The 23,019-nt window shown below is 39.2% G+C and overlaps 1 long non-coding RNA gene and 1 pseudogene across 1 annotated transcript; one reads left to right on the plus strand and one right to left on the minus strand.

Moving 5' to 3' along the window:
* The first annotated feature begins 8,567 nt into the window (after positions 1 to 8,567).
* On the plus strand, positions 8,568 to 11,141 carry LOC122194533 (uncharacterized). The gene is made up of 3 exons (XR_006183644.2): positions 8,568 to 9,172; positions 9,297 to 9,414; positions 10,972 to 11,141. It is a non-coding gene; the product is annotated as an uncharacterized LOC122194533 (long non-coding RNA).
* Positions 9,874 to 10,611, minus strand: LOC111893432 (histone H3.2-like; annotated as a pseudogene).
* Positions 11,142 to 23,019: the final 11,878 nt, after the last annotated feature.

A 23,019-nucleotide genomic window follows, 5' to 3' on the forward strand; every position in this document is an offset into this window, starting at 1 on the left:
ACCGATAGAAATCATCAATCACGACCAGACAATAAAAATTTATGTTGATGCTGAGAACATTTACTGGTCCAAACAAATCCATATGTATCAATTGAAGCACCTGGCTAATTGAGTTGACCTGTTTTGGCAGGTGTGGTTTTATATGATGCTTACCTTGGGCACATGATACACACTTTTCGAACGTGATAAAGTCTTTGACAGGAAATCCACGGACCATCTCATTTTTTGCAAGACGGTTCAGATTCTTGGCGTTAGCATGACCAAGTCTTTTGTGCCACAACGTTGCAGTTTGTTCGGAGATCTTGGAGAAAAGGCACGTAACTTGTTCTGGAAGATTGATATTTATATCAATGATATAGGCATTCCCATACCTTTTAGAGTTTACAAGTATCCACTCTTCTGGGATGGCAAAGCCTGGCTTGAGAATCATGCATTCCTTATCGGTGAAATGCGTAGAATAGCCCTTGTTACAGATCTGAGATACACTTAACAAACTATGCTTCAGTTTGGGAGCGAAATTAACATTCTCGAAACTTAAAACCCCATTTGTGACAGTTCCTCTTTGAGTGATCTTGCCACCTTCTCCACCCGCAAAAGGAGATGTATCCCCCATTAAATGATTAAATGTTGTGCAGTTGGGCGATATCTTCTGTAATATGCCGGGAGCAGTCGTTGTCGACGAACCAGGGTCTGACGACATTCCCCCCCAACTATCCATGCAAGATGCGCGGGTTTAATTAGATTTGGGAACCCAGGTCATAATTTTCCTGGGTGGTCCCGATGCCTTCTCAGATTTATTATCATTTAAAGATTTTTCAGAGGACACGGATGATAAATTTGGAAGCTAGTTTGGGCAACCATTGATAATTAGGTTTTCTAATAGTCCCGGGTGGTTTTGAAGTTGAATGATTATCAGTTTGCTTGAAGCATGTGGGTTTTCTACTAGAGTTGGTTGAAGACCCACCGTTGCTTCTTGACAAAACCGAACCTTGCTTGGCCATGCTCGGTTTTGGCAAACTGCTTGGGACTTTGTGATGAAAAACCTTGTTATGTTTTTGAAAAATGGCCCGTTTTCTACCCCGATCATCTTTCCAATCATCATTATGGGAATGATTTCTAGAGGATTTTCTAGTTAAAGACCTTCCTCTGAATTCGTTCTCTCCTCTTGGAAATTCGAAATGTACAAACATACGATTTTGACAATTTCTATCTATATGGCCACCAACACCACAATTGAAACAAATTTGTTTGTTATTGTTATAACTTGTACTACATTGATCAGATTTGTTTTCCATACTAACACCTTTGCTTCTCTCATAAGAACATGAACAAGAATTAGGTTGTGAGGCAAGTGAGGGTACATTAGATGGAGAAGATTGTGAAACTGGTGGTTTTTCAACTTTTTCGTCACAAACATCAAAATTGCCAACCACATTATTTAAAACAGTATCAGACACTTGAAAACCATTCAAAACAATATTAGAAGAAACAGAAACACCACAAAAACCATTTTCACTTAAAACATCAGAAAAATTATTGTCTTTATTAAAAACTAAAACTTCAGGTTCGGACTCAGTTTTATTTTCAGAAACAGATCCTTCAACTTCGTGCTTTGACTGATTCAAGGATTGATCTGCAGGAGAAGTAGAAATGTTAGTATTTTCAACATTAATAAATCCTCCTGAAACAAAACCAGACGGCTTGCCATAAACCATAAATGATTCATTGGCAATCTCTTCTTTGGACAAAGGTTGAAACTGATATGTATGATTGAATGGAGGAGGCATTTGATTATACCCTAGACCCTTTGACTGATTTCGTTTAAATTGCATGCAGTGGTCTATCATATTTACAACTACCTCACTCGATACATCAAATTTTCTAAAATCAAAATCAGCAGTTTCAAATTTGCCCTTTAAAGATTCAATTTCAGCCACTAGTTCAGCATTCTGTTTCATTATATAATCATAGTTCTCGCATTTATTACTATAGTCCTCTTGAAGTCTCCTAAAGTCCTTTATTTTAGATTCTAATTGGGCTTTAAGAGGTTTTTGACCTTTTCTGAGTTGGTAGCCTTCATATCTATGGTCTTCTACTTCCCTTTTTAGTGAATCGTTAAGTTCACGGAGAATTTTAAGGTTCTCTACTTCACTACCTAATGTCTCAATTTTCTCATGCAGAGCTTTAACAAAATCAATACAAGCTTGAGAGCATGAGGGCAGACATACCTCGGTTGTATTAGGTTCATGAGAGGAAGATACCATCAACGCAAACTGCAGCTCCAACATTTTATCTTCAGCTGCAACAATCTCTGCTGGAGCATCATCACTGACCTGTGTCAGGTGGGCATTTTCAGGTCCAGATAAGTTCAGGTCCTGCATCTGATCCTCCCAGTCGAACGATTGTGCAACCATAGCCTTCTCACTGTTTACCTGAGCACCGCTTCGATTGTTCCTAACTGCAACTATTGTCCTATCGTTATTTAATCTTCTGTCTGGCTGTGGACAATCACGAGCAAAATGCCATGGCTCGTGGCCATTGAAACACCGCAACTTTCCCTTGCTGAACTTAACTTTATTGTCAGCACTCATTCCCTAGTTGTTCTTTCCAGTCTTTTTGGCAAACTGTTTCGCCCTAAAAACTGCCATGGCAATTTGCCATGTAATATCCATTTCTTCAACGTCTTCAGGGTGAATCTGATCAAGATTAGCAAATGATAGTTGGGGTCGAAGATCCCCGGCTACGAGTGCATTGTAGCAATTGACAAGCCCTATAGCAAGCGTGAGATTTTCATCACTCTCCTTTCCTCTTGATGAAGAAGCCACATTGGAGGATGAAGCAGCTTGAGTAGCCACGAACGATTGGTTCTGTGAAAAAGGCATGGCTGATGCAGAGGAAGTTGATGGAGTGGGGAAGTTCTGAACCTGAGCTTGCTGAGTAGCAAATGATTGACCTGCAGAAGGAAAGGAAAAGGATGAAAGAGCATTGTTAGTATAGATTCCAAGGTTCGCAGCTGAGTATGAGTTCACATGGTTGATCTCTTGCTGCTTGTCATAAACATCACAGGCCTTGATGACAGCCATCACTTCAGCAAGAGAGAGCCGACTAAGATCCTTAGTCTTCTTGATGACAGCTACATTCATGTCCCAAGACCTTGGGAGAGCATTCAGTAGCTTCTGGTTTATCTCAAACTTTGTGTAAGTAATCCCGGCTACAGTCATTTCAGTGTTAAGAGATGTGAACCGTTGCAGCTGTGATTCAAGAGTTTCTCCAAGAACGTAGTTAAACATATTGAAACGTTGTTGTAGCATATTTTGGTGACTCTCCCTCATATCTTCGTTCCCTTCATAGACCTCAATTAGGGCTTCCCACAAAGCCTTAGCAGAAGTGTACTCCCTGAAACCTTGAGCAATGTCTGGAGATAATGCCATGGTCAAGGTGGCCAAAGCTTTTTCTTGCTCTTCAACCTTCTTGAAGTCTTCATCAGTGTAGTTTTCCATCTTCTTGTCAACCACTTGGCCTGCAACAGTAGTGGTTATTCTGACATGATTTTTTATTATGCTTCTCCAGATTTTGAAGTCCTTCATTTTTATGTACTGCTCAATTCTATACTTCCATTCTGGGAAGCCTTCAACGGATAAAAGTCTAGGAATTCGGGTGGTTGTGCCCATAACTGAATCCAACTCGTGATGATTTGTTTAACCTTGAGAATCCATTATTTTTATTTAATTAATATGAGACAGAAATTAAATTATTTATGATTAAATTAAGCTTCTGGTCAAACATAGTCAAAACACAGTCAAAATGCAATTTACTGCCGTAAACAGAGTTCACGGTCAGATAATAGTTTACGGCCGTAAACTCCGTGTTTACGGTCGAAAGGAGTTCACGGTCCAAGAACAATCAGTTTTCGGTTTATGAATATTCCTTATTCACGGCTCAAGAATGCGATTTACGGTCCAAGAACCTTAACGAGTTTGCGGCTGTAAAAGGTGATTACAGTCATAAGCTCAGGACGAAAGCTTTGAATCTTGCAGTTTTTCGACGAAACTAAAAACTCCTTTTGTAGAAATCACGAACTTTAGTCTCAAACCAATGAAAACTCGCTCCAAGATCGATTGTAGAGTGCCTTTGACACTGGTTAAGCTCTGATACCAATTGTAAGGTCCTGATAATGGATATTACCGATGATCAACAGCAAACACAATCGCATAAAAGAGAATAAGCGTAGAAAAGAAAAATAAATCAAGTTTGCACACGTTCCATTACTGAAAACGTCTGATACAACTCGATATGTGTGACCGTGAACTACTAGGCATCAACAACCCCCACACGACTGACTAACCCTCTATATATATAGGGAACCATGACCGGAAACAGATTTTACGGCCGTAAACTTATTACAGACCCGTAAACAAACAGTAAACCTACCAAAATACTCTATCAACCCAAAACCACTATTACAATGCAAAGCCTAGACCAAACCACTAATTGGGACCTTCACTTATAATTAAAATATATATTACAAACACGATAACATATGCTATTAAGCATGTAGTTAACCTATATATTACAATAATAATCTAATAAAAACCAACAAGTGACAATCCTATTATTTATTTATTTAATATTTATTTAAAAGTGTGTATGTGTAATATTCTTATAAATGCATGTATAATATTTATTTATAAGTTTATTATAAATATAATCGTTTGTATTTAATATTAATGTAATGAAAAAAATATAGAGTATATATTTGTTAAAACTAAATTAGTAGAGGAATGTGTTTGACAATCTATGTAAGTTGGAATAATGGAATATACTAGGAATATACTTTTTGGGGGTAAAAATGGAGTAGGGTTGGAGAAGAAACACTATTTGCCCCATTTTTTACTCCATTTTTTTGGGGGGGGGGGGGGGGGGGAATGGAGGTGGGTTGGAGATGGTCTAAATAAGCATGTCCCCGTCAACATATAGCCAACCACTCCCATCCTTGAACTTGATCATGGAGAGAAACATCTATGAAAAGTTAGAGACTTCAATTAGGGTTTTCAAGTGGAAGGAGGTCAACGGACCTCATTTTAGACCACGTCCAAGCCAAGTAACACTTCCATTCCCTCCCCTGAAGTACTCCTAGCCCTTTTCTGGAGTTGTGGTGGCTGGAGCAGCCCGTGGTAACCCCCAACAGCTAAGAAACCTTCTTTTTGAAAGATTTCATGTTTTGAGATTTTTGTTGTCAGGTTTAGCAAGTTGTAAACCTTTTTAATCACTTCTAAGATGTCTTTTAGTTCCTTTAACACTTAATATTAAGTGTATGCAGTTGGAACCAAGGATAACACCTCAAGATACATTAAAATCTTTATTTCACTCTATTTTTGGGATTTTTATAAAATACGAGTTCGATTCTTTTTCAAAGCACTTGGATCTATTTCATATCTTGTTATAGGTTTCTAGGTCTAATACTTGATCCCCTTAACTCATTTAGTCTTGTGTTGGTTCCTAGAACCAAGAAACAACATCATTTTTCTTGATTTTGTCCCGAAAACTCACAAACTAAAGAGCTACACTTTGTGAACGGTTTTGGTCCATGAAATCTTATTTTCTAGCTAAGTTTATTGTTAAAGCATAACCATAACATCTAATGCATGTATTCGATCTTTCAATGTTTTGAGCTAAATAAGAATGAAAACCCCAAAATTTGAAGGTCACGACGTGATAGATAGGGTCTCACAACATGACTTTAGTCTGAGACACGTGGCAATTTTAAGGCTCATGATGTGAGAGTTAAGGTCTCATGACGTGAGATTAGGAAAACCCTAATCTAGTGTTTTGCTCTCTATTTAAGAGAAATGAGAGGCTAGGGTTTGCACACCCTCAGCCTCTATCGCCTTTTTCCTATCTAAATCATTTTTAGCCTCCATTGTTGATCTTAACAGTCACGGATCTTGAACATTTGAGTTGGGGGCCGAAACTAAAATATTTATAAAAAGTGGAGGACAAGGGGGGCATAGTTAGATTTTTTAGTTTTAGGTCTAATATGTAAAATTTTTAAAAGTAAGGGACTAGTTTTAAAAAAAAACATGGGGGCCATAGCCCCCTGCCCTTATTAAGATCCGTCCCTGGATCTTAAGAGCTCTTTTGGTGGTTTTTGGCTCTTAGAAAAAGAAGAATGAGACTCCTTGGGTGCATCCTTTTGGCCATTAAGCTTCTACCTCTTCATCTTGTAGTGCTTTTAGACCTTTGTAAGTCCTAATGCTTCTACCTTTATCTATTATGCATGATAGATCTAAGATTTATGTTTCCTTTTTCATGTTTGGGTGGGACAACATGCATGGGATCCATAAAGTTAGCAACTTTATGGATCATTGATACATTTTCTTTATGATATGTTTTAGATCTGAGGTGTGGTGTTGGTTTTAGACTCCAAGCATTAGTCTTGAGATCATTTTCCTTCTTATTGAGCTAGCTAGTGTCCAAGTCATGCATTGGACATGCATGACTAAAAAGCCACGATTTTTATAGTATTTAGGGTTGGGGAAGACCCTTTAGAAATTCTCACGGAATGGATAATGGATTAAGAGCTTAATTCTCAAAGCTGACCAAAGTAGATCTCACGATGTGAGTAATATTATGCCGCATCATGAGATGTGGTGTTCTTGATTGTTTTGTCCTTTTCAGTCATGACGTGGCCTATGGGTGGTCACAACGTGATCGTTGGCTAGAGTTTGCCATGGTTGAATTTTGACCTTAGTTGACTTTTGGGTCAAGATAGGGTTTTAAGGGTGTAGGTTGATAGGGTATGAATGTTTTGTTGTTAGGTGTCTTGTTGATCCTGTCGACCCTATATGTGTGAGTTGTTGTGTTTCTAGTTTCTATCTGCAAGGTGAGTCTTTTCACCACTTTACATGTGTGGTATTTATGTCTGTGACCAGTTGGGTCTTTATTGTTGTTTACTATTTTTTCTGAATTGCATTGATGATACTTTGGATTGCTGATAATCCCCAAAGTTGTTAAAAACCCCTGAACATGTTGTTAATCCACGGGGTGTGTTGTTAGCTCATTGGGATTGCTGATAATCCTTAGGGTTGTTGATAACCCATAATTATTTATTTTGTTGCGTTGTATGAATATTTTGGGAAGAACTCGCTAAGATTTATGCTTACAGTTGTGGATTAAATGTGTTCCAGGTACCTCGGGTGATCGCGAGAAGGCGAAAACATGACTGTGCACTCCGGCTTGTAGATCTTTTTTTATGATATCCGCAATTTGATACTCAGGTATAGGATGATTATATTGATAAACCTGAGATTTTTATAACTTGGTTTTTATAATATTAATGTTTTTCCTTGATTAAAAATGAAAATTTTGGTGTTAAAAATCAGTCAGTTTCAATAACATGCATCATGTAATATAAGTTTGGTTGGTTGTGGCATTTAAAATAAGAAGTAAGCCCTAGTTTAGGGTTATATGTATGTTTGGTGTGTGTTTGGTGTATGTGAACCTAATAATATGTTCATATATACCCTAATAATTATATAAAAGATGAATAAAATTGTTTATGTGTACAACATGACAGTTCAAGAAGATTTCTAAAAGTAAAAGTATAAATAAAGTACAATACATATAATATCATGAAATAATCTAAGTAGAGTTATTAGTATAGGATGTAGGTGTTCAAAAAAAGGAGAAGTTCATCTAGATCACGTCTATAGAGTTGTTAATATTCTTCTTGCTGAATTCAGGTGAGACTTCTCACTTTACTATATATGACACTAAGTGTCATGGTATTCTTGTTTGTCTTTGTGACTTGCATGAAAAACTATGGTTGGACCATAACAATTGTATGAAAACTATCAGTAGACTATAGCAATTGTATGAAAGACTATAAAGGACGATAGAAAGAAAGACTACAAGGGTACTATAGCAGCTGAAGTTATTATAAGACTATGTTTGACCCATAGCATTCACATATCCTAATTTGAGAAACTCACTAAGCTTTGTGCTTATGATTTAAATTTTAACTGTTTCAAGTTGTTCTATATCAAGGGGAAGATAGCGGCTTGATTGCATTGCATGCATTGGAGACTTCAACATTTTATGATTTATTATGTTTTCAAAACTCTGATATTTGGCTTTTGATATTATCATATTCAAACATTGGTTACTTACCTATATTGGAATGAAAAATAAGTGGATTGTCACTTGGTTAGTTTGAGCAAAATATCTTTTATACCTACGTAACATAATGACATTGATATTGAGTAGGATAAAGACGAAAATAAAAAGTTTTTCAAATGAACAGTAATATTAGATTTTCAAACATATAACAAAAACTTCATATACATATGAATAAATTACTAAAATCGTCTTTATGGTTTATCAAAATTTCACATTTGGTCTCTATTTTTTTTTTTTATTCCGACCGTCCCTAGTTTTTGATTTTGTTAAAGATGCAAGTTTCTTACCGACATAAATTGACTACTTTGCCCTTAACCTTATTTTTATAATATCTTTTTAGTTAATTTCTATGAATTAAGGTATTATTATATAAAGTAAAAAGTTCATGCGCCACCCCACACCCCAATTAAGTGACGTCTCATTCTCTCTCATGTTCTTATGTCTTGTGTTCTTATCTCCCTGTACTTACTTATCTACCCAAAAGATCACCAACAGGGGGCGATGGTGTAGCATGAAAGTAAAAAAGCATCGCCGGAGAAGATATCATGTGGGGAAATCAGAATCTCAACCAGATCAAGCATCATTGGTTTGTGACCCGGTTCCAATCTGCACCATTGGATCGGTGCTTCAGTCGTGAAGAACATTGGAGAGGAACTAGACCACCGACAACCATAATGAAGCAATGATTGTATCTAGACTTCTCCATATCTCTCTCTCTCTCTCTCTCTCTCTCACTATGGCACCATTGTTGCTTAACAAGATCGATTTGCAGGTGAAACATTGGGCCACCAATTCACCATCGCAACCCACCAAGCTCGACTTGTGATGGAAGTGACCGGATGAAGAGGGTGTGGAAGAGATCAGGACGGGAAAAGAATGTTGTTGAGGAGATCTGGACTGATTTGGAGGTCGAGAAGTTTTCTAGGTATGCATTCATAGGTTCTACATTCGACGGTGTAGGCCAACGATCGGGTGGGCGGTGGTGGTGCAGGAGGTCCCATTACTCTTTCTCTTTTCTATTTTGCTTCCTTATACTCGGATCTAAATTTGCACTCTGGGTTTTCTAGAAGTTGTCGGCATTCCGTCTATCTAATGATGTTTTGCTTTGTTTTACATAGCTACTGGGTGGTCGAGATCCCGATTAGATGAGTGTGTAAAAAGAATCAGGCAGAAGCTCACCTGGTCACACACCGAAGAAATAAAAATGGTCATCGGAGATATGAAACAGGAGCATGGGTAAGGTTAAATAATTAATTTAATTTAAAAAAATGAAAAAGAAAATATTAAAAGCATTATGATCATTTCCTATTACACATGGACTTACACTGTTACAAAATTAAAACTTAAGAATAATTCTAATAAAAAAATAAAAAAATAAAGATAAAGATAAAACATAAAACTTTGATAAACCATTTAAACAATTTTAGTATATTGTTATGTACATAAACCAAATTTCCTCAAACACTATATTTGACATTACTAAAAATAACATATTTCTTGTAAACAACAAAAACTTACAATACGGGAAAACAGGATACGTGAACATTTTCTTTATTGAAATTCCAACCATAGAAGATAAGCATTCAAAAATATTATTGAAGAATAAATATCCGTTTATTGATGTTTGGATGGTACAAGTAATCCAAGAACAACCAAACGTCTAGAAATTGTTTACCTAACATCAAAAACAATCTATTTCTAACAAACATTCCAAATCTTTCATTGATTCATTAGTAAAAGAACATAACTTTAACCATAAGATACAACCATATCATCAAGCTAGTAAATCCTAATAGCAAACAAAATGTTTGCATTGTAACAAATATCATTAAATCCTAAAACATCACAAAATCCAGAACATTCCCGACCCAACGATGAAATGTTATGAATCAAGCCCTCTCACCACGGATCCTACGAGCAAGCTACATATCTTTGGGCATAATTGTGACCCTCTTAGCATGAATAGCACAAAGATTTGTATCCTCGAAAAGGCCAACCAAATAGGCCTACGACGTCTCCTGAAGGGTGGCGACGGCGCTGCTCTGGAACCTCAGATCGGTCTTGAAATTCTGAGCGGTTTCTCGAACTAACCTCTGGAACGGGAGTTTCCTGATCAAAAGCTCGGTCCTCTTCTGGTACTTTCTGGTCTCACGGAGAGCCACAGTACCAGGACGAAATCTATGGGGCTTCTTCACTCCACTTGTTGTCGGCGCCGACTTCCTGGCTGCCTTAGTGGCCAGTTGTTTCCTTGGTGCTTTTTCTCAGGTTGATTTGCGGGCAGTTTGCTTTGTACGAGCCATTGCTGATAAATTTTAGAGAAAGCATGAAGTTGCAGAGTGTGCTTGAACTTGAGAGTTGTAATCAACATTTTATATCGGAGAGGGGTATATATTTGTGTGTGCGCGGGATTTTGAAATTTTGGAACTTCAAAACGATTTTACTCCGTTATTAATGATTTAAAAATTAACGGTGGAGATTAGATGATGATTTGAGGCAGGTAGCGATTCATGTGCTAATAATTGTAGCGAATAAGAAGACACCACTGTACATATAACATACTTTAAGTATTTTTACAGTTTTCCAATTAAAAATTCTTTCAAAGTTTTGAATGTCTGGGCAAAAAGCATGCATTAGTTTACTTTTGTTACAATTTTAGTATCGTTTTATACGGACTTACGGAAACATATGAATAAACGGCAGAGTTTCAGCCTCGAGTGACTATTATGTGTTAGAGTGGTATTTTGGGGAACTCACTAAGCTTATGCTTACAGTGTTACATGTTATGTGTTTCAGGTACCAGTGATGACCGCGGGAAGACGCCGGCTTGATTCGTACACACACATGAGATTTTATGTATTTTGATCTTGGGAGATATTTTGTGAAACAAAGACATGATACTATGACATTTTATGAATGAATGAGTTTGTAAAAAATGTGTTTGAAAATGCGAAAAATTGTTTTAATTTTTACGGTGTTACAAGTTGGTATCAGAGCCTTGGTTTAAGGGATTCGGGTGCACCTTCGGGCGTATCTGAACTCAAACTGAGGATTTGAGGAAATTTTGATAATAAAATAAGTTTTCAAAAGAAGAACTTACGAGACAAACAGAGCAGAGTTGTGTGTACGAACAGGCAACGCCCGAACGGTGATTTCCTAAAATACCATTACAATAAGTGCTATAAGATATGATGTGATATGTTATATGATGAGCTATGCTATGCATGCCAGAGTAGACTAGGTACTCTTATTAGGACTAGAGTGACCTGATATGTGATGCCTGAGTCTAGGAGTCTTGCTGCTAGGAATACTTCAGAGTGTTTAGGTAGCAGCGAGGAGGTTATGAGAGATCTGCTAGCAAGTATCATATGATTAGAGAGAGTAGAGTACTTGTGATTTGGGACTCTGGGAGGAGGACTTGGGGTGGATGTTGATGCGTTATGGACGGTAGTATTGGCCCCGTACTACTGAAGACACCGGGTCAGTGCACAGTCCAAGTAAGAATCCTTGGAGCACCAAAAGACAAGTAGGGTGGAGTATTCGAGTGTGAGCATACTCGAGCGAGTCCCTGATATTTATTCTTGTGTTGTATTTCAGAGAGAGGGAGATCATGGTTGGGACGCGCCACACACCAGGGACCAGCGGTACGAGTGATGAGGAGATCCGTAGGATCATCCAGGAGAAGGTGGCTGCGGCCATCATGGCAGAGATACCAGAGATGTTCGGGTCTATCAAGACCACGCTGATAGAGACATTTGATGAGAAGTACGCTGCTCTTTCTGAGGCTGCTGTTCCTGCGGCCACTACAGCTATAGCTGCGACTAGGCCGCAGGGTGGTGATGCGTTGCTGTTCCGAGAATTCAGCAACACAAAACCGCCGGAGTTTGACGGGACCCAGGATCCGATTGCGGCGATGAGGTGGATTTCAGACATAGAGGGGTGTTTCTTTACTTGCTCATCTCAAGAGCGTTTGAGAGTTCGGTTCGTGTTGAACCAGCTTCGCTTGGGAGCGAATGATTGGTGGAAGTTTGTGACGGCACACTATACGCCTGCTGAGCTTGCTGTAGTGACCTGGGAGAGGTTCACTGCTATGTTCCGAGATGAGTACGTTCCCCAGGTGGAGAGAGAGCGTTTAGCCCAGGAGTTTCTGACCCTCAAGCAGGGTACTGAGTCTGTAACGGTGATTTCGAGGATGTTTCATGAGCGGGCGATATTCTGCCTAGAGCACGTGTCCTCCGAGCAGGCACGTATGAGCCGATATATGAGCATTTTGAGGAGGGATATGATATGGGCTTATTTAGTCATAGAAATCATTCATTATTTTATTAATTATTGTTGATTTTATATCATTTTATGGACAAAAGGTACTTAATTAGCTTAATATTTCAATTTCAGCAATAAAAGACATGCTTGGATGAAAAAGGAAGAGGATTGAGTGATTGGAAGCTTGGAGATCAAGTTTTAAAGGAAGAAGCTAAATAAAAGAAGAAACTCGACGAGTTTTTAGCATAAACTCGACGAGTTTATTAGAATATTCTAGATTTAAGGATGCCTTGCCGTACACGCTGAACGCGCGAATTATTAAAGAAACTCGTCGAGTTATTCTCAAAAACTCGACGAGTTGGGCCAATTTTTGGAAACTATAAATAGATAACTTATAGGCCCGAAAACCTAACTTTTTGTGGAGGCTAGCTGCGACTTTTAAAGACCAGAAGGGTTCTTGGAGCTGCTATTTTCGAGATTGCAACATAAGAGACAATTTAGAAGAGAATCAAAGGCAAATAATCATTATTCTTTTCTTAATCTTTGTTTTGAACCATGTTTGAATCATTAGATTTTGATTTTAGATTATTACTTGCTGTAGATATGAGTTAAAAGCTTTTTACTTCTGTTTGGATGAGATAATCTTATGAACATGGTTTGATTGAGTGGTTGGATTAATATTAATTTGGTTATTCATCTTGTTAATCTTGTTAAAGATCCTCATGTATTGATGATAAATGTTTTCTGTTATTAAGTAAGTTATTGAGTTGCATGAACATCTTCTTGATTACTTGATTCATATAGTTTTGTGAATACAAGATTGTATGCCTAGGAATAGTGAACATGAAACTAGGGTTAACTAGAAAATATGTAAATCAATGTGTGAGCATGTATGATGAAAAACCACATATGAGTTGATTGAATTGAACAAATTTGATTAGCTATTATTACAAGTCTTACTTGATATGAAGTGAACACTAGGAAACTTGTAAGTTTAATCAACTGGCCACTGTTTGAATTAACTTGTCTACTAAAGGATTGGTAATAGTGAACATGAACCCAATCACATTAGGAATCGGTAACCATTGACATATTAATCCATTGCACTTGCCACGAAATCAACCATAGGAATAAGTGAATCGAATCTGAACAGAAGTCACTTTTATCATTAAATCTAGTTGTCCTTTCTTGTTCTTCTTAGTTGTTAATTGTCTTTGTTTGAAATTTAAGTGATTGATTAAGTTTCTAGTCTTGCAAAACTAGAGAAACCCCCTCTTTTATTAATTGTTTTTAATTAGGTAATACTAGTACTTAATTTGATTGTTACCGTTCCCCGTGTTCGATACCCTACTTGCTTAAACTATACTATTAATCGATAGGTTCACTGCCTTTCGTGTGTTTAATTTGTGTTTGAAGTAATAGGATTAAAACTAGCGCGTTTTACACACATCAGGATATACGAGAGTTCGTGGCGAACTCGACGTACCGGACATTTGCCGAGCTTCAGGCAAATGCCCGGAAGAGGGAGATAGAGCTGGAGACCCAGGCTAAGGAGGAGGCTGAGTCTCAGGGGAGGGATCGGCGACCGGTACAGTCTCAGCCGGTAACCAAGCGGGCCAAGCCCGCTGATTCGAGATCAGGGAACCAGAGGGGCCGCACTTGAGGCAAGTGCGGCAAGAGCCACGATGGGGTTTGTAGAGCAGGGTCTTGCTACAAATGTGGCAAGGAGGTGTAACACCCAAAGTTTTGGAGGCCAAGAAAGGAAAGAAAACCCTAATTTTTAGGGTCGACTCGGCGAGTCCAAGGAGGAACTCGGCGAGTCCGAGCGGGATCCGGGTCGAGGTGTAAGTGACCAACTCGGCGAGTCGGCCAATTGGACTCGGCGAGTCTGGTCTGTGCGAGGAAAACCCTAAATCCGGGACTTTGGGCGCTATTTAAGCTCTTTATTCTCTCCATTAGGGTTCCTTAGAGCCTCCCTCATTCAAAAATCGAACCCTAAGCCCCCATTGTTGTGCATTTAAGCTTCCAATCCATTTTTGGGTGATTTGAAGGAAGAAGAAAGAGGGGAATCAGTGAAGCTTCCAGGATTGGCTTCAGATCTGGAGTTTGTGGAGCCTTTCTGAGATATTAAAGGTAATAAGTCGTTCTCTCCTTTAGATCTTCCATTGTTGTGAGATTTGGGGCTTTTAAGCCATGGTTTGTCACCCATTTGAGTTAGAAGCCGGATCTGAAGTTGCTACTTCAGATCCAGGTGTGTTATGGACTAGAGAAGCATAAAGTATCAGCCCTTGAGTCAATTTTGAAGCCCCTTGGCCTTAAACCCTAGTTTATGGTGTATTTTGGCTAGATCTCCATGTCTACACGTAAAGTTTGCAATTTTACGTGAGGAATAGGCATGGGAAGGGTGGATCTGCAGTTTGGAGTCCATGCATGACTCAAAAGTCCTCTGCATGTATGTGTTGGAATAGTGTCTAAGGCTGCAACTATATTAGGCAAGTACTTGACCCGGTTGTGCATGGTCCTTTTGGGTTGCCTTCACCATAGCAACTTGACAGGATGATTTATCAAGAGAGAGTAAATATTATTAATATATTATGGGAATAATATAAAGAGTAATATATTGTTATTTGATTAATATAAGTCATAGAATTAATTAGAATTAATTTGGTGACTTAAAGAGATTAATTAAATAAAGGGGTATAAACTGTCAATTGTTTGATAGTTAAGCTTTACACTGAAAATCCTTATAGATATACTAGGGACGAATTCTAGAAGCTAAAGGATAGCTAAATTCGTCCATGGCTTATCTAAGGAAAGGATTTGGATAGCCTTAAGAGAAGATTATCCAATTAGGGTTTAGGTTGTAACCCTTAAGGAGTCTACAAGTATAAATAGACCCCATGGCTGAGGGAATTCGACACTTGACCTAAAGTAGAGAACCTCTGGTCAAATTCCATCCCCTCTCCTCTCTCCCAAATCATCTTTCTTGCTATTGGTGTTTGTAAGCCATTAGAGGAGTGACATTTGTGACTCTAGAAGCTCCAAGACCACAAGATCAACAAGGAACTCAAAGGTATGGTTCTAGATCTATTTCAATGTTGTTATTTAACCTAATTAGTCATTAGAAGTCTTGGATTCAAAGCATGTTTAATTAGAAAGCCTAGATCCAAGCATTAGGGTTTTGCATGCACACATAGGAAAATTCTTATGGCTAAAACCCAACAGTGGTATCAGAGCCTTGCTTGGTTTTCTTTAAATTGTTGCTTGATTAACTGAAACAAACCTGCAAAATTCGATTTTTTGGTTTCTGAGTCATGGACTTGGCGAGTCTCAAAGTGGACTCGGCGAGTAGGCCTGACTCGACGAGTCCCTTTGTGCACTCGGCGAGTCCAAGCGTCAGGAATGGCTAGATTCGGGATTTCTTTGTAATTATCTTATGGAAACTTTCCTTATACTAATTAGATCAACCTAAATCCGATTTTTTGATATATATGACTATCATCTTGATCTAGTTAAAGGTATTTATCAACTAATAAAATATTTAATTTCCTTATATGATAATTAATTAATTATTTTGATTATTTTGGTAATTATCTTAAAAGAAATCTTGAATAAATCAAATATAGATAATTAGGAAATTAATTGTTAATTGAAATTATTTGTTATTTGATCCTCCATGTTTTAAATGTTTAAAACTTGTCCTCAAGTTTTGAAATTTATATTTGTGATTAAAAGTTTTAATTTAGACAACTTGAATTTCAAACCCTAGATTTTAAAATGTTTAAAATACAACCCTATACTAATATAATATTACAAGAATAATATATATATATATATATATATATATATATATATATATATATATATGTATGTATAACTAAAATGCTAGTCTTACCGTTAGTAGGCCTCATTCACGAAGCCGATCTATAAGGTGGGTATAAGGTTGCGGCCTATAAAATGGCGCTTAATGGGTGTACACTCACACCCACCGCTTGCTTGATTGGTGGAGGTTCGTTAGCCAAACGGGTAGGATAGGGCAACCTCATCCTCTCATTAAAAGTATAATAAGTAATACAAAGTAACTACACATTTTTTTAAAATTTCCCAATCTTAGTTACTTTAGGAAAAGTGAATTGATGCAATCCCATGAAATTACACTTTGCACCCTTGCTAAGAAGTTAGTGGAGCGTGTGTGGTTTACTGGCACACTAATTGGTTCTAAGCAAAGGTGGCAAAGGGTGATTCGTTGTTTATCATAGTTCGATGGAGCGTGTGTGGTTTACCGGCACATCGAATAGGTGATCGTTACAATGAAGGCACCATGTGAATTTGCATGGTAATTCACACCCGCTTTGTGATCCTCGGTATCCCAGTCACAAACAAGAGGGGCATATCGAGATTTAAACATGCCATTGAATAGTTTCAATGAATCTCATCCAAACCTAGGAATTCTCAATACACTTAGGACTAATAGTTAGGTTTTGTGATGGAGAATTAGTGAATCGTCATTCACTTACCTTCAATTTATTTGCATGTTAGATTACGGCATCCCTTTTCTAGTATGTAAATGTTATTGTTGGATCCTAGCCCTAATTTTTCTTATTGGGTGAAAATTAAGGATTCTTATTCTAATCTATCTTTGTCCTTTTCTTTTGTAGATGTCGAACGCAAACAACGCTGCTGCTAGTTCTTTCACGTTGATGAGCCTTTGCCAAAAGGTCACCTTCGATGGAACGAACTTTAGCGAATGGATAAGATACATTTGCACCATTGCTCGCTATGAGGACAAGGAGTATGTCCTTGATGAGAAGCTCGAGAAAATCAACACCGAAATCGCTACTCCGGCCGAAATCACCGCTTTTGAGACTCATGAGCGAGATGCAACGAAGGTACATTGCATCATGATTGCTACCATGAACTCCGAATTCCAAAAGTCCTACGAGGACATGTACCCGTACAAGATGCACCAAGACTTATTGGAGAGGTACCACCAGAACGCGAGACAAGAGCGTTATGAGATTTTCACCAACATGATTTCCGCTAAGATGGGTCATGGAGAATCTCTTACCGTGCACTTGCAAAAGATGCAAAGGTATGTCGACCGCCTTCGCAAGTTAAATGTTGACTTTGGGGAAGACTTGGCAATCGACATGGTGCTTCACTCTTTGCCTCCGATGTACAACCAATTTAGGATGACCTACCACATGAACAAAGAAGAGGTCACCCTAAGCAAACTCCAAGGTCTCTTGAGGGTTGCTGAGAGCAACTTCAAAGACAAGTCTGTTGCACCGACTCCCAATCCGCCTGCTGCTCCTGTCTTGGCTATTGGTCAAGGAAAGGGAAAGAAGAGGAAGGCTTCATCGAAGAACCATCACAAGGTCAAAGCCCGAGATGGTGCCTCTTCTAGTGGGACCAAAGTTGATCCCGCTAAGCCCTGTCCTAACCCGAAGGAGGCAGAGTGCCACCATTGCCATAAGATAGGACATTGGAAGAGAAGCTGCCCAGAATACCTGCAAGCAATCAAAGAAGGTTGCCAAAACACCTCACGAGATGTGGACAGGGAAAGCTCCCTCGTTGGCACATATAAAGGTTTGGGGTTGCGAGGCTTTCGTAAGACGAGATACTCACGACAAGCTTGAACCTCGAAGTGAGCGATGTATTTTCATCGGCTACCCGCATACATCCTTTGGATATCTCTTCTATAGACCGAAGGACAATGTTGTTTTCGTTGCAAGGAGAGGAGTTTTCCGAGAGCGAGAACTCATAAGCCAAGGAGACAGTGGGAGGCAAATCGAGCTTGAAGAGATTCAAGAGTCGATAGATGAAGGAACCTCTACCACTGGCACTCAACCCGAGGAGGAAACTCCGGTTGAACCAATTGACAAATCCTTACCTCTTAGACGTTCCGATAGAGTTAGATTTCTACCCCAGTTTTATGGTTTTCATATTACTACCGAAGGGGACACGTATATTAGTGATGGTACACTAATAAATCTTGATGAACCTAATAGCTATAAGGAAGCCATGGCAGGCCCGGAGTCTGCAAAGTGGAAAGAGGCAATGGATAGCGAGATCCAATCCATGTATGACAACCAAGTTTGGAATTTGGTTGATTATGTGCCCGGACGTAAGACCGTTGGGTGCAAGTGGATCTTCAAGAAGAAGACCGACGTGGATGGAAACATGCACACATATAAAGCGCGATTGGTTGCGAAGGGCTTTACTCAAACTCCCGGAGTTGACTATGATGAGACCTTCTCGCCAGTTGCGAAGATTAAATCTATTAGAGTGATGCTAGCTATTGTCGCATTTCATGATTATGAGATTTGGCAAATGGATGTCAAGACCGCTTTCCTTAACGGGAAGTTGGCTGAGGATGTTTACATGGCTTAGCCAGAGGGGTTTGTGGATCTGAAGCATCCAAATAGAGTGTGTAAGCTTGAGAAGTCCATTTATGGACTTAAGCAAGCGTCTCGCAGATGGAATCTTTGCTTCGATGAGAAAGTCAAAGAGTTTGGATTTGTACGAAGCGAAGACGAGTCTTGTGTATATGTCAAAGCCAGTGGGAGTATAGTAAGCTTCCTCGTTCTATATGTCGATGACATATTACTAATAGGAAACGACATTCCGACTCTGCAGGAGGTTAAGTCCTGGCTCGGGAAGTGCTTCGCTATGAAGGACCTCGGAGAGGCTTCTTACATTTTGGGAATAAGGATAGTAAGAGAAAGAAGTAAGAGACTAATTGGACTTAGTCAGAACACTTACTTGGAGAAGGTACTAAAACGTTTTAGTATGGAAAACTCAAAGAAGGGAGAATTACCGATACAAAGTAATGCCAAGTTGAGTAAGACTCAAAGTCCGAGTACCGAAGCTGAAATAGCAGAAATGAGCCGAGTACCATACGCTTCCGCAGTTGGCTCAATCATGTACGCTATGACTTGTACTCGCCCTGATGTAGCCTTCGCTTTGAGCATGGTTAGCAGATATCAAGGGAATCCTGGCAGAGCACATTGGATTGCGGTGAAGAATATCCTTAAGTACCTTCGGAGGACGAAGGAATGGTTCTTAGTCCTCGGAGGGAGTGATGACTTGAAGGTGCGAGGGTATAGTGACGCCAGTTTTCAGACCGACAGGGACAATTACCGTTCGCAGTTGGGCTGGGTCTTTACCCTAAATGGAGGAGCAGTGACATGGAAGAGTTCCAAGCAGGAGACCGTAGCTGATTCAACATGTGAATCAGAGTACATTGCAGTGAGCGAAGCGTCGAAGGAGGCAATATGGCTAAAGAACTTCATCGGTGATCTTGGAGTTGTACCTGCCATAAAGGAGCCCATGGAGATTTTCTGTGATAACGAAGGAGCGGTTGCCTTGACCAAGGAACCGAGGGATCATGGTAGATCAAGACATATCGACAGAAAATATCACTTCATTAGACATCGTGTAGAAGAAGGACAACTCGTAGTGAAGAGGATATCATCAGAAGATAACCCAGCAGATCCGCTTACGAAGGGACTGAGCAGGGTTAAGCACTTGCAGCATGCTAGGAGTATTGGGCTGAAGGATGATATTAGCATAGATTAGATACTATTAGAAACGTGTAATAGATAAATGTAATTAACATTTGATGATTAAATAAAGGAGTTTTATTTATGAGTAATGTTACTATCTTATGTTAATTGTTTCACTTTGCATGTTTTGACTTCCAGAATAATTGAAATTATTAGGAATAATGGAATTGTTCAAATTGTCCACAATCGTTCATATGTTGGAAGTAGATATGAATGAAGATTGTCATGAATTGGTGTGTAGATTGTCTAAATGGTTTTAGACATAGCAAAGGGTTGCTGCAACGTTCATGAGTGCTTATGAACTAGTTTTGAGCATTGGAACAAACCCGCGCTTGCTGGAATCACCTTATGGAATACGATATAAAAGGTGATCGCAAGACGATAATATCATATAGTCTTAAAACCTAGATATATGGTTTGTTATTTGTTAATTGGTCGTACATTGATAATGCGAAAACGCATCAGTAACTCGGTGTTATAAAACGCATTGTTGTGTATAGTTGATTAATGAATAAGTAAATGCATATAAGTCGAAGTTTATCTATAACTTTTATCTAAGAAGGGGAAAGCGATATCTCGGCCGCTCGATGATTGATTTGACTTATGTGTCGGGCCCGGTCAGAACTGAATTGATGTGTTTGATTAAGTTCTATGTCGAATAAATCAGGGATCGAGAAACCTAAATGCTTGACTAACCATTCCATAGGATTGTCAGCATGATATCTAACAGAGGACTGTACAATCCCTTATCTAAAGGACAAGATTGATTAGATCAGAGTTTGACAGCGTCTTTGAGAGCTACGATTGCAAACCGAATTGTACTTGTGCATATAGTTAATAGACTTATCCAAGTGGGAGACTGTTGGAATAGTGTCTAAGGCTGCAACTATATTAGGCAAGTACTTGACCCGGTTGTGCATGGTCCTTTTGGGTTGCCTTCACCATAGCAACTTGACAGGATGATTTATCAAGAGAGAGTAAATATTATTAATATATTATGGGAATAATATAAAGAGTAATATATTGTTATTTGATTAATATAAGTCATAGAATTAATTAGAATTAATTTGGTGACTTAAAGAGATTAATTAAATAAAGGGGTATAAACTGTCAATTGTTTGATAGTTAAGCTTTAGACTGAAAATCCTTATAGATATACTAGGGACGAATTCTAGAAGCTAAAGGATAGCTAAATTCGTCAATGGCTTATCTAAGGAAAGGATTTGGATAGCCTTAAGAGAAGATTATCCAATTAGGGTTTAGGTTGTAACCCTTAAGGAGTCTACAAGTATAAATAGACCCCATGGCTGAGGGAATTCGACACTTGACCTAAAGTAGAGAACCTCTGGTCAAATTCCATCCCCTCTCCTCTCTCCCAAATCATCTTTCTTGCTATTGGTGTTTGTAAGCCATTAGAGGAGTGACATTTGTGACTCTAGAAGCTCCAAGACCACAAGATCAACAAGGAACTCAAAGGTATGGTTCTAGATCTGTTTCAATGTTGTTATTTAACCTAATTAGTCATTAGAAGTCTTGGATTCAAAGAATGTTTAATTAGAAAGCCTAGATTCAAGCATTAGGGTTTTTCATGCGCACATAGGAAAGTTCTTATGGCTAAAACCCAACAGTATGTAGATCGGAATGGACTTGGTGAGTCCTTTGAGTGGACTCGGCGAGTAGCATGAAGACGAGGAGGAACTCGACGAGTGGGATGAACAACTCGTCGAGTCAGATGATGTTGGGTAGGAACTCGGCGAGTTGGATGAACAACTCGGCGAGTTTGTTGAAGGTTGTCCTGGACTCGGCGAGTCAGTTCGCGAAACCCCAAACCCTTCGAGTTGAGACTCGAATCAGTGAGTCGAATGGAGACTCGGTGAGTTGGACGGGTCAGGACTCGGTAATCGGTAGACTCGGCGAGTCATGGACTGACTCGGCGATTCGAGTCGCTAAGAGAAGGACTCTGAACATATGAACTTGGTGAGTCAATAGGGTGACTCGGCGAGTAGGGTTAACCTGGAAGCTTGACTTTGACCAGGACTTTGTCTTTGACCAGAGTTGACTTGGTTGTCTTTCGGGGGATAGTTGGACTAAGTGTTGCATTGATATTGGTAGCTCGGGGAGCTAGTGGAGCAGGAGTTCAGAGAGCTGTCGGTCAGCAGCCAGAGGATTATCAGCAGAGTTCAGCAGTGCGAGGTGAGTCTCCTCACTCTTTGTACGGGTCTAAGGCACCAATGCCGACCCATTTAGAATACGCATGAAAGACCAGGGGTTGCTCCTGGCACACAGTATGTTATTATGTATGGTAGGAGGACCCGAGGGTTAACCCTAGACAATATGCATGAAAGACCAGGGGGCGGCTCCTGGCACACAGTATGTTATTATGGATGACAGGAAGACCCGGGGGTTAGCCCTAGGCAATATGTATGAAAGACTAGGAGGTGGCTCCTGGCGCATTGTATGCTATTACATATGAAAGACCAGGAGGTGGCTTCTGGCACACTGTATGTTGTTTAGCTAAGTAGAGTAGTATGTACGGTTGTCTTTGTGATACTTGCATAAAAGACCAAGGGGTGGCCCTTGGCACATGTCTGTAAGACCAGGGGGTGGCCCTGACACTTGTCTGTAAGACCCAGGGAGCGGCCCAGGCTTGACCAGGAAGACCACGCACGACCCGTGGCATAATGGCAAGACTATGTTTGGCACATAGCACCTTACTTGATTATGGATAAGTCGGTTATGCATGGTTCTTGGCTATGAATGGTTTTTATGGTATGTGGTATCTGGGGAACTCACTAAGCTTCGTGCTTACGGTTTTCAATTTTGGTTTCAGGTACTTCCGGTAGCGGATGATGGAGCTCGGGATGATCGCATGGCACACACCATAGATTAGTCAGCCTGGGAATGCTTTACTCTGATAATGAACATGTGTTTTGAAAACTAATACTCTGTTTATGTTTTGAAATGATGATTTTACGTTAATTAATATTTTATTAAAAGAGATTTTTAGTCTTGA

The sequence above is a fragment of the Lactuca sativa genome, chromosome 1 (genome assembly GCF_002870075.4).
Source record: "Lactuca sativa cultivar Salinas chromosome 1, Lsat_Salinas_v11, whole genome shotgun sequence".
In the NCBI taxonomy this organism is placed as follows: domain Eukaryota; kingdom Viridiplantae; phylum Streptophyta; class Magnoliopsida; order Asterales; family Asteraceae; genus Lactuca; species Lactuca sativa.